An 11953-nucleotide genomic window follows, 5' to 3' on the forward strand; every position below is an offset into this window, starting at 1 on the left:
CAGGTTTTTCCTTTCTCCTTTCAGAGTGATGAAAATAATTTAGTTGGAGGTGACAGTCTTACATCTCTAAATATACTGAATCGTACTTTGATAGAGTGATTTTATGGTATATCAGTTATATTGTAATTAAGCTGTTACATTTTAAACAAGAAAGAAAAGAATGGAGGAAAGAGTACAGTGTCACCTTGAATCCATTTATTTAGTGGCCTGGTGAATCTCGCTGTATGAAGCAGGTCTTAGGACTTCTTGCTCATTACTAGTGTCGTCAGATGTCACTAGATTCTTGAGAGAGCACTGAGTAGCCATTTAAGTACTGAGAAACCAGAATCTAGTTCCAAGTGAGGGGCAGAAATCCAGCCTCACTCAAGCCAAGAAACACTGTGTTGAGCTAAATTTCTCCTTTGCTCTCCAAAGTCTTTTTAAATACACTCCGCTTTACCTTACTAAGCCAAAAACATGATGAAACCCTGTACTATATTTTGTCCTGCGCTCTATTGTGAAGCAGCGCCCTGTCTACCTCGACATCTGAGACAAAGCTGCTGACAGCAAGCTCTAAATGTGGAGGCTGCTGCTATAGAAACTGCCCTAAGCATATGACTAGAGAATAAAGAGAAGACTTCAGTTAGCTTGACATGGACTGAAAGCTTTGAACAGAACTATTTGAAACATCTGTATTACACAGTGATAATAAAGCACCAAGTTGAATCATTAGAAATCCCAGGGTAAGATGACAAAGTGGTCTTACTCAGAAATTGACACCCTATACTCGATTGGCAAAGCAACAACTGTGCTCCAGGTATTTCAAAGAAAACCTACAATGGGTGGGCAGTTATTTTGTAAACTCCCATATTAAGTTAAGAAGGCCATTAGGAGTTTTCGATGAACTATGATGAAGAGCACTCAGTAATTTTAGTAGTCTGGCATTACTTGAGGTCTTAAAACCTTCCTAGATTCCGTGTAGGAAAAGGCCTTTTCTCATCTCTACAACTTTAGGAGCTTCAAGCATGGATCAAACACATCTGGAACACATTCCAGGCACTGTGTGCCCCAGGCTTAGATTTTGAAACTTTTGTACACATTTGCTCCTGACCAAAGCTTACCCTGGAAACTGTGGGTAAAGGTCAGCCTGCACTAGTGCCCTACATTCTTCCTTCCCTTCTTACTCATAAATGACCACCCAGCTCCAGAGGAAAAAGATTTTCAATTGCTGAAACACTGACCAGGTAGTCAGTAACCCTCTGGGTATTTTGCATGTACTCATTCATTTTACTGTATGAGAAAGTTCTTTTATTATCTCTCTTTAGAGATGTGAAAACTGAGGCAAAAAGAAGTGGAGTCACTTGCCTAAGATTACACCGCTAGGAAGCCTCAGTGCTGGGATTCAAACCCAGGAGTCTGGTTTCAGAATTCAGTCTGATCTCCATCATCCATCGTGCCCCCTTATCCCTGGCCGAAAAGTTTACAATGCTATTCTGATGATCAAATTAAATTATTAGTCCCTGCTCAGTGGGCTAGAACAGGGAGTGCATTTTTCAAATGAAGTGTCTGGAACAAGCATTTCCATTTAATTTAATAAACTTAAGTGAACCTGAAGCAAAATTTGCATAACCAGAATTCCACAATAATACACTTAATTTGAAAGAAGTGCTCATAACATGTTTACATTTGATGGAATACAAAATGGTCACTTTGACTTCATTTGCTAAACTGATAGATACCTAAGCAGCATCCACAAATTCACAACACAGCTTTCCTGGACATAATAACTTGTAGAGTCGGCTTCTGTGATTGGATAAGGGTCACTCTGATCTGAAAGTCTGCTGTCACACATTAGAGATGCCAATGTTAGTAAACATAACTTTGGTGGTTGTGTGTCCAGTAATGTATGCTGGACCTTCGTGTGCCCCCTCAACTCGGTGGATGCGATGTGGGCAGTGATGGTGGACCTATGACATACATGTTGTTTTTCTTTTAAGATAAAGGATGTGAATGTCTGAGTTGTTTCTTCTAAAATAAAACCTCAGTCAGGCTGAAGCTGGTTTGGGGTTGCAATTTGGGCATTCCTCTCTAAAAGGTTTGCCATCACTGGTCTTGTGGAATCAATTGGCTATAATGGGCAATGTTCCCATAAACTACCTCAGGAAGAAGCAGCTGTCAGAACTGTAGTGCGTTGCTCTCAGCTTGTGTTATGAAAATTCATGCTACCTAAATCAATGCTATCCTCACCTCTGGCTTCTGTGCCAGCCCACTCTGTAAATTCCAGAGATTAAAGGCATGTAGCATGCCCATATTCTAAAGAATGAACTAGAGAATGAGTCAATTCTTTAAGATCCTGTAATCCCCAAGGAAAAACCCAAGGCTTAGGCTAGTCAAACTCAGAAGCTAAGAAATAGTTAAGGAAACTTTCCCTTGAACTCTGCATTAGTAAAGGAAAGAAAGGGGCACTAAGGGAGCAAACGTGTTTCCTTGTTGATTAATTAAGAGCACTTAGGCAACATTCAGTGAAATCAACCATTTGTACCCCAAGATTTTTCACTCAGATTTCTACATTACCAATTAGTCCCTGAAATGACTTATGCAATTTGTGCTTTTAGGGTGTCAGCTGTTCAAATTATTTTCCATACACAACCCACACAAACCTTGATTGGGTTTGTTTGTTAAATGAGGTAGTGATTTAGAGAAGAAATCATGGTGGACCAAAAGAGTTTGGTTTTGAAATGAGAAAAGATATGGAGAGAATGTAGCTAGTGATAAGAGAAAGAAAGTGTATGGGCTTTTACAGAAAATAATACATGGATACATTAAGACTGAAAAAAGGCACTGTGAGAAAAGAGACCCACAGATTAAAAGTCCTCAACAGCTGGCTTTGGGGTAAAGGGCACTTGGTCTTGGGCTTTAAAGATGGACTGGATTTGGACAGATGGGGGTGCCAAACCGAGTATCTGCTAAGCGAGGGTTACTCCGGGCAAGGCTAGTGGCCCTTTGGATTGAAGGCGTGTATGCTAGAAAGAGGAGGAAAGAGCGAGCAGGGTAGTTTGGAGTGAGATGGTGAAGGGCTTGAATGCAGGCTGGAGTAAAAGGTAGTGACCAGCAGGGGAGAAAGCCAATTGGAAGGGTCCTAAAGAGACTCCGCCAAGGATGAATGCCCACGGTGGAAACGGGAGCTGGTGTGAGGGGAGCGCTGAGGAGACAGCCTCCGAGGTCAAAGTGCCAAGGACATGGTAAGCAGCACAGAAAAGCCAAGCTAACTAACAAACACTCTGCCTGTGCCTCCTTCTAAAGTCTTTTCCCCAAATGGGAGTCTATTACAACAAAAGTGCAAACAGCAAACAGGAGATTAGCATGGGAGGCCCCAGTTGACTAACTGAAGCAGAAAGTGAGCGTCCAGTCTCCTCAGGAGCTTACACAACTATTGGAAGAAAACAAGGATGAGACAAGAAGCACAGCTGACAGTGGCTCTTAGACCTGAGGCAGGAGCCCTGCCCCCATCACTGCACACACAAACCTCACAAGGCTTGTCCTCTTACCCTTAGACCAATGACCCCATAAAGACCCTTTTGAGCACAGTGCTTCACTATGATGCAGGGGAGTTCATCAAAACCTTTATGTCTACATTTCTAACACATGACATTCTTAAAATGACAAAATTCACGATTGGATAGGATCTCAATTTTTAGCTGGTCCCACCATCAGGATCCTCTCTATTCTATTTCCACAAAGTGTGGTCTGTCCTTGAACATCTCCGGTGGTGGGGAGTTCATTCTATCTTTGGCTTGCCCCAATAGTGTTTCTCTTTCATCCATTCTGTCTTAGTTACTTTTCTGGTTGCTGAGACAAAATACTGGACACCCAAAGTTAAGGAAAGAAAGGTTGCTTTGGCTCACAGTTTGTAGAGGTTTCAGTCCATAGTCGACTGGCTCCAAGGCAGGGTGGCACGGTGAGGGGCATCGCAGAGGAGAAACAGATCACGGTGTGGCAGTCAGAAGGCAGCAGAGTAGTGAACCAGCAGCAACAAGCCTCTCCCCTTTATCCCTTCCAGGCTATCTGGCCCTCGGATGGTGCCACCCACACCCAGGGTGGGCCTTGCCATTATCCATACCCAGAAAGATGCCAAATCAATCAGTGAACTAATTTAGTAATCACACACACTTAATCCCAGTATCACATACCCTAGATACAGCCACCTCTGAAAAAACTCCACCTATGATCCCATGATGCTTTGTGAGGGGGACATCTAGACACACTAACAACTAACACACTCTTCCCTAACAAATATTATGTCAGTAAGTGTGATAGATTATTTACTGACTTGATCTCACTTAATCCACACAACTTCAAATGCTACTACATATGAGAAAACTGAGTATCAAAGGAAGAAAGTGACTTGTTACACAGCTGATGAGGGCTAGAGCTGGGATTCGAGCCCCTATATCTAACTCTGATGCCTTCTTCATTAGAAGTATGTCTAGGCCAAAATCCGTCTCCCTATAAACTTCACTGACTCCTAGAAAAGGAGCAGAGTCTGTTCAAGGCACAATTCTAGAACCCTTTCATCATAAAACACTTGAGAAATGTGTGACAAAGCTGTTAAAATGAAAGGTAAACAAAGTCACGCAGCAGTGCCATTGTATTCACTCCTGACCCCCAACATGTGGCGCTCAGGTTCTTACTGATGAGCTTTCTGATGAGTCAGTAGACAGCACAGCCATTTCTTCTCTTGGTTTGTTGGATGCCTCACTCAATAGATGTTTCAAGTACCTACCACAGCTTAAGTTAGACCTGGACTGGGTTCCAGGCAAACATGAGGTGAATGGGAAACAGTCCCTGAACCAAAGGAGCTTCCAGCCTATCATGGAGAGAGATAAAAGGCAGCACATGAGCAAATCACTATTCTAGAAGTTTACTGAAGGCATCTTTGTAACACGAGAGAAGGAGCCATTATCTATGCAGGATCAGTTGGAAATTGCTACAGCACAGCTGGGCTGGGCCTTTAAGGATGAGTAGGAATCTGCTAGGCAGAGAAAGGGCTCACGTATACTTAAATTTATATGCACCATCATTTACATGCCTAATACAGAAGTAAATTTAATATGTTCAAAGGCAAATTATTGGTTTCCCATGTACCTTAACATCTTCCTCATAGGAGTTTTAACCCAAATCACTGGATGGTACTCCATTATTCAAGTTGATCACACCAAAACTCTTAAAGCCCTTTTTCACTCCTCTCTTTAACACCCTATATCTGATCCATTTGGAAATCCTTCAACTCAGTGACAACTTGACTACTTCTCATCACTTTCACTGTTACCACCCTGGTCTGAGTCCATCATCTGTTACTTGTGTTTTTGTAGTAATTTCCCAACTGATGTTTCTATGTGTTAGTCAACTTACTCTTACTACAGCAAAGTACCCTAGAGAGGTGTCATTACAAACAAAAAAGGTTTATTAAGCTCACAGTTTTACAGGCTGAAAGTCCAAACATCATGATACAGGCTCTTCTGAGAGTCCTGTGACAAATGGTAAGGAAACAAGTGGGAAGAAATGATTACAGCTCAAAACAACAGGAAACCAGAGACAAACTGGGTGCAACCAGCTTTAGACATTTATAACAATTCTCTTTCAAACACTAACCAGGATTTTAGGAGGAATGTTTGAGTGCATGGCCCACAAAAATGGATCCATGAGCTCTCTAGCAGCCTCTCAAAAGCTCACACCATCATGCTGCATGTGATAGTATATGCCTGTAATCCCAGCACTTGGGATGCTGAGGCAGGAGGATCACTGTGAGTTCAAGGCTGTCCTGGGTTATACAGCAAGACCCTGTCTCAAGAAAAAAAAATGAAACAAAACAAAGTCCACACCATCTTACAACACTGTCACTCTGTGAGCCAAACCTCTGATGCATTTGTTTGAGGGGGACATCCAAACCACATCCAAATCTTTCCTGCTTGCTTCTGCCCTTACCTTCCCCCACAGCCTCTTCCCCCAAATATGCCATTCCTCAAAAATACAAGTATGATCATGTCACTCCTGTGTGTACAACTCCATGTCATTTCCCACTTCCCTGTGTAAAAGTCAAAAGTCTTACAGCCATTTACCATGTCTCAGGACCTGACCCTGTCTCCAATCTGCTCCCATCTCCTATTCCTTTCTCCTCATGCACTGCATGCTGGTCTCACTGGCACCCTAACTCTTTGTTGAAACTGTTATGCACGGCCCTTGTGATGAACATACAGGCTTTGGGAGAAGGCAAGGAAATGAGTTAGTTACCTATGAAGTCTGCTGAAGTGAAAAGAAATCCCTAAATTTTAGGAGTTTTAGCATAACAAAGCTTTATTTCCAGCTCTCACAGATCAGATGTAGGCCATCTCCTCTCTGTTCCATCTAGGACTCAGCATCTAGGTTCTCTCCAGTTTTGAAGTCACAATTTCAACACCTGGCTTTCAAGATCCCCTGGGAGAGGACAGGTAAAGCTGAAGTGACATCCCAAAGCTCACTCTGAAAACAGTGTGCACCTGTTATCCTTTCCTTGCATGGCTGAAAACTAGTCACCTGGCTCCACTCAACTGGCCTAGAGGGTAAACTGAGCACCAGGAATATCTGGTGAGCACTGTTAACTGTGTCTCGGAAACCGTGGAGAAAAGTACCATTGGGAGCAATGTGAGAAAGTACAAGGGGCCAGAGTTGATGACCAATTAAAAGCCTTATTATAATTATTACTGCTAACAAGTTTAGAGCATGTTGCTGCCAAAGGAATATGTGGTCATACAGAATTTAAGCAAAGAAAATGTAGTTGAGGACCCAATGGTTTAAAAATTAGGAGCCAAAGGGGGTCAGAAGAACTGACAATGAGTGGAGGACACATCCAAGACTCGGAAGGCTCAGGGGGCGCCTAAGAACGGAGCTCTCCTCACCAGAGCGCCACATATGGCCACACGGGCTGCACCCTCCGCAACTGTGAGGGCTGCCCACGTACAGGTTTTTTGTAGGATCCTCCCTACTTCTTGCCACTTGGAAAGAGAAGCAGGAGTGGCCTGGTGCTGCTGAAGAGCAGAGTGGTAGGTGGCAGCTGGGACTCCAGTTTATTAAAGGTGTACCCAATCTTTGACCATGTATGAAAATAACCTCAAAATGGATCAAAGGCTAAAATGTAAGCCACAAAACTATGAAACTACTAGTAGAAAACAGGATAAATACTTTGAGACACTGAAATGAACAAGGTTTTTCTTTTTAATGAGACCCCCAAAAGCATAGGAAACAAAAGAAAAAAATAGACAAATGGAATTACATCAACTAAAAAGCATTTGTACAGCAAAGAAATGACCACCACAGGAAGGGATAAACTTCAAAATGGGAAAAATTGTTTGACAAATATACCTCTGACTAGGATTTGATATCCAGAATATGTAAGGAATTTTTAAAACACCACAAAATAATAACTTGATAAAAAGTGGGCAATAGATTTAAATAGTTTTCCAATAACAAATACATACAAACAGCCAACAGATATATGACAAAAGGTTCAACACTACTTATCATGGTGGAAATGCAACTCAAAACCACCTTAGGAACATCACCTACCTTTCCTACTATTCTCAAAAAGACTAAAGATAGCAAGAACTGTATAGGGAACACATGAATGAACCCGAAGGTGTTTAACTTTCACGAGTGGCTTATTTCACTTACATTACATCCTGCAAATGAAATCCCATTTACACACAGAATTACTGTGTCAATTAAAATAAAATGGACCCAACCCTAACAGTACAAAAAAGAAATAGAAACCCATCTATCCATACACTAAAACTCACTCCCTTAGAAGTCTGTTCTCCTTGCGGTTATCTCCATCAGCATCACCACCACCACCGTTTCGCTGAGCTTTCGAGAAGGTTCTCTTCATAAACATCAGCCTGGCTCCCTTGGATTTAGGGAAACTAGATAAAACAGCAAGGTCCCTTCCACAGTTAGACCAGGAGAGCTGAGGCCCCCTGGTGGATAAATGTGGTAGTAACCAACAGCCATTTCGTGGACGCAACTAGAAACTCCAGTGCCCCCAAGGCCAGAGGGGTGCGACAGGTGAGGCCGCAGGGCTAGGAAATTGGGAAGGATAAGATCCCTTCTGTCCAGATTGTTCCGCCACCGCCACCACCCTTCTTCGGGTGGGCGAGCTGAGGTTCAGAGGCTGACAGGTGTTTGGGTATTTGGTGCTAGAGCTCCAATCTGGATCTTGGGGTTTTGTAGCCAAATGCTCTTTTCTTTTCATGGTGTATGTTAGAGCCTGTCCCTGGAGCAGGAGGGAAAACCTGAGAGTTAGCAGAGCGTTCTCCCTGTTCCTGCTCCTGCTCCTGTCCTTCCACTAGAAGGGAGGGAAGACCCTAAAACAACTAAAGGGGAGGTTTACACGGGCTTGGGTGGCAGAATAAAGTGAGGAGGAACCGTGGGCACGTAGAACCAAAGGTCCAGCACCGTGTCTCTTCGTGAGCCAGCGCAAACTCACTGGCCACATGCCAACTGCTGAAGGGAAGGGAGGTTTGTGCCTTCACTCTTAGGAGCACGTAAGAAGACTTCTGAAGGCAAATAAATGCAGCAAGGATATTGAAACAAACACAGACACTCTAATGCAACTTCCCACATGAGCAGACTTTCCTCTACCACATCCCCAACAAGATGTATACTTAAAAATAATCCTAGTAACAAAGAAAGAGTACGCACTCTCCCAACAGCCCACTGCATTTTAGCTTTGTTTATTACAAACGCAAAGCTCCGCAGGAATTTTATTTCAGTCCAGCGTTACATAGCTGAGCGAGAGTGAATAAGAACACGGTTTATCCTGAAGGTGTAGCAAGACACTCGAAGGCCCACAGAACTGTTCATTTTCTAGATTTGGCCTTAGAAACTGAGCAACAGTTGAGGGGGTGGTGAGGAGAAAGAAAGTTTTCTCCAAAGATTGGCTTTATTCTGCTTTCTTACAAAAATCACACATAAACACATTTCTCCAGCCTTCAAATTCAGCTGCCACTTGCACTGCACATCCATGAAGAATATGTATCTCTTCTGTGGCCCACGAGGGACAGGACATATAATTATAGGACAATAGCTTTCCCACTATGACCACTCGGAAGGGCTCCTACGTGTCAGGTTGTTCTAGCAAGTACAATTTTTTAACGAATGCATTTTGTCAACTGGTAATGAAATTGATAACATCATTAGAAAATAAGCTTTCATAGAAAAGTTGATTAAAAGCACTTTAAAGTCTGGGGTCGAATTCCCAACTCGCAGTCTGAGTCTCTCCTTCCCACAGTTCATTAGGTTGCTTGCAGTGGGTACATTTGAATTCCCAGCAATCATCTCCTCCTCCGCTTTTCTTTCCACCCTTCTGCAGCTACAGTCAAATGTATGGCAGCCTCGTACTCTAGTCATTGCATATCTTATCCTCCCTCTTTATTTTCTCCAGTGTAACTTGTTTCTCCTGCCAGAACACTGAACAATTCCTTGTACCGTATATTCCAAGTCGATAATTCCCTTTTGGTCGAGTTTAGCCCTCTGTTCAACCCAACCACTAAATTCTCAAGTTTTGTTAGTAGGGTTTTTTAGTTATAGACATATTACTCAATTCTTTTGAAAACTTGCTATATCACTTTTTATGATTGCCTGCTCCCTGAAGATATTTCCAGGCTTGTTTATTATTTTATGGAATACAATAAAGCAGAGTTATTGTGGCATATGTCACATAAGTCTGATATCTGAAGCCTTTGTAGGTTTATTTTTGTTTTCTATTGTTTTTTACTGGATTTCCAATGTACTTCCAATTTTATGTGAGCATATCTTTGACTGTGCACCGTTATATTATTGAATAAATAATATTGTATAAATGACTCTAGGTTCAGGATGGTAACACCTTCCTACAGAAAGTATTTTCTGGGTTTTTGGTTTGATTTGTTTGTTTGGTTTTGGTACCGGGGATCGAACTCATGACCTTGTGCATGCCAGGCAGGCGCTTTGATGCTGAGCTATATCCCAGGCTCTAGAAAGTATTTTCATTGACTGTGATATTTTCAAATGTACAGGAACATTCTTTGTCTAAGGCCACTTTAAGAGCAGAACTTCCAATTCCTTGGGTTCTTCAGGCCATGCGGATCTCCACAGGAAAGTCCACAAGGACGCATTACTCCTGGACCACTGACATGCTGAAAAGGGGGTACTGCCCAAGGTTTCGGCTGCCAGTGGTGAGAAAGCTTACCAAATGTACTGTTTGGTTAAGCCTTGAACTTTGAATTTTGTGCCCATTCTCCATGATGCCACCAAAACCACAACTCATTAAAAGCCCCCAGAGCAGAAGTGGCTTTCGGTGCTGTTCCTTCTGGATTCTTGCCTTCCGGCTGTCAGCCTCATTATCCCTTCATTCTGTCTGAAGACGATTTGTTTCTCTCTTTCATTCCATTTATTCAGCTGCCCTCATTGGGACACTTGGTCCCCCCTGCCCAGCTGCCACTGCCAGGCGCAGGGGTACACAGCACCTTTCCAATTGCTCTCCTTCCCCTCAGCCGCCCTTGCTTCCAGCTTCCCAGAGTGTCAGAAGGATTCTTCCAAAGTACCACTGTGACTGTGTTCTTCCCTTGGACACGTCTTCCCAAAGCTATCTCTCCACAATGAAAGCCAAGTGACTTCATTTGGATAATTAGGTCCCACGCTCTCTTTCTTGCTTCATTTAACAAGGATTTATTGTATACTGATTGGGTGACAGACTGACCACCGAATCACCCCTCTCTTACTTGCCTCACTTCTTGTCCACCTGCCAAAGGACGTCCCCACCCCCACCCCAAACCTCCAGTGTCAAAACACACAGATAGGCTAACTCCCTGGCCACTGCTCTCTCCCTCCACCACGATCCCATATTCAATCCGGGTATTTATGGATATTGCCATAAACTGACTAGACAAAAGCTCAACAAGTACAAATTAGAGTGCATTGTTCTGTCTCTTGTTGCATTTGGGGCTATTTTTTCATCTTGTGAGACAGACAATTCTACGAAGCTTTAACCTCCAGGGAGAGCAGAAGTGGGGGAGGGCCCCCCTGGGATTTCAGTCCTGGGAGTGAATCCATCTTCACCATGGTTTTGGCACTCTGCATAATCACAATGGCACCCAGGAGCAAAACTTCTTCAAGCTTCAAGCTCCCTTTCCCTGACAAAGGAGGAACCCACCGTCCCCTGTGGAACTTGATTCCTTGCTGCCAGAGACCTGCATCCAAACAAATCTACTCCCACCTGGTGGTGGTTGTCTGAACTTCCATTTGAAGCTAGTTTACCCTGAAAACGCGCGGTTCTCCAAGTAGGAGAACCGGGAAATACGGTGTGTAGTTTGGCCCTTGGGCCCATCCGTTTTCACTCTCTGGATCTTGGTGTCCCCACATTACAATCCAAGTTGCTGAACAAAATGACGTGAAGTGACCCTCATCTGTCCAGGACGCCTGGCGGAAGAGGGGTGGTGAAAGATGGGCTGGCAGAGGAAGCAGGGAGGTGGGCAGAGAAGGCGGGAAAGTATGACATGTGCCTAAAGTGTTTCTTATAAGGGGAAAGTAAAGACTTAAACCCTCAGTTATACAAAACATTGGGGCAACCAAGCACTGGAGGCTCTGGGGGTCAAAATAATCTCAGCTCAGGTCCCCAAGAACTGGGGGAAGGCGAATGGAGGTTGTGTCCAAGTGCGAGTGTTCCTAGTTAATCAAGTGTGAACCGAACCCCTTTCAATGGTTTCATTTGAGAGGGTCAGGGATGTAGACCGTGACTGAGGTGCCTTTGTCAGAGATAAGGAGCTGGGTGAAGGCATTCCGCATCCTTTGAGGATAGATCCTGAAGAGTGGAAAGAATCATCTAGTAAAAATAACCAGGCTTGGGCTTTTCGGCTGATGCAGGGGCGCCGACGTGGTCTGGTCCCCATACTAAGCACTGACC

General features: G+C 43.5%; 1 protein-coding gene across 1 annotated transcript in view; it reads right to left on the bottom strand.

The window, feature by feature from the left end:
- Gabra3 (gamma-aminobutyric acid type A receptor subunit alpha3) overlaps nucleotides 1–7831 on the bottom strand; it is a 393665-nt gene extending 385834 nt beyond the window's left edge. The window contains exon 1 of the mRNA XM_063246537.1: nucleotides 7812–7831. The gene's annotated coding sequence lies outside the window, so the exon portion shown is untranslated. The remainder of the gene's footprint in view (nucleotides 1–7811) is intronic.
- Nucleotides 7832–11953: the final 4122 nt, after the last annotated feature.

Source organism: Cavia porcellus, unplaced genomic scaffold (assembly GCF_034190915.1).
Source record: "Cavia porcellus strain 051 isolate PalLab524CR breed Dunkin Hartley unplaced genomic scaffold, mCavPor4.1 scaffold_3, whole genome shotgun sequence".
NCBI classification, from domain to species: Eukaryota; Metazoa; Chordata; class Mammalia; order Rodentia; family Caviidae; genus Cavia; species Cavia porcellus.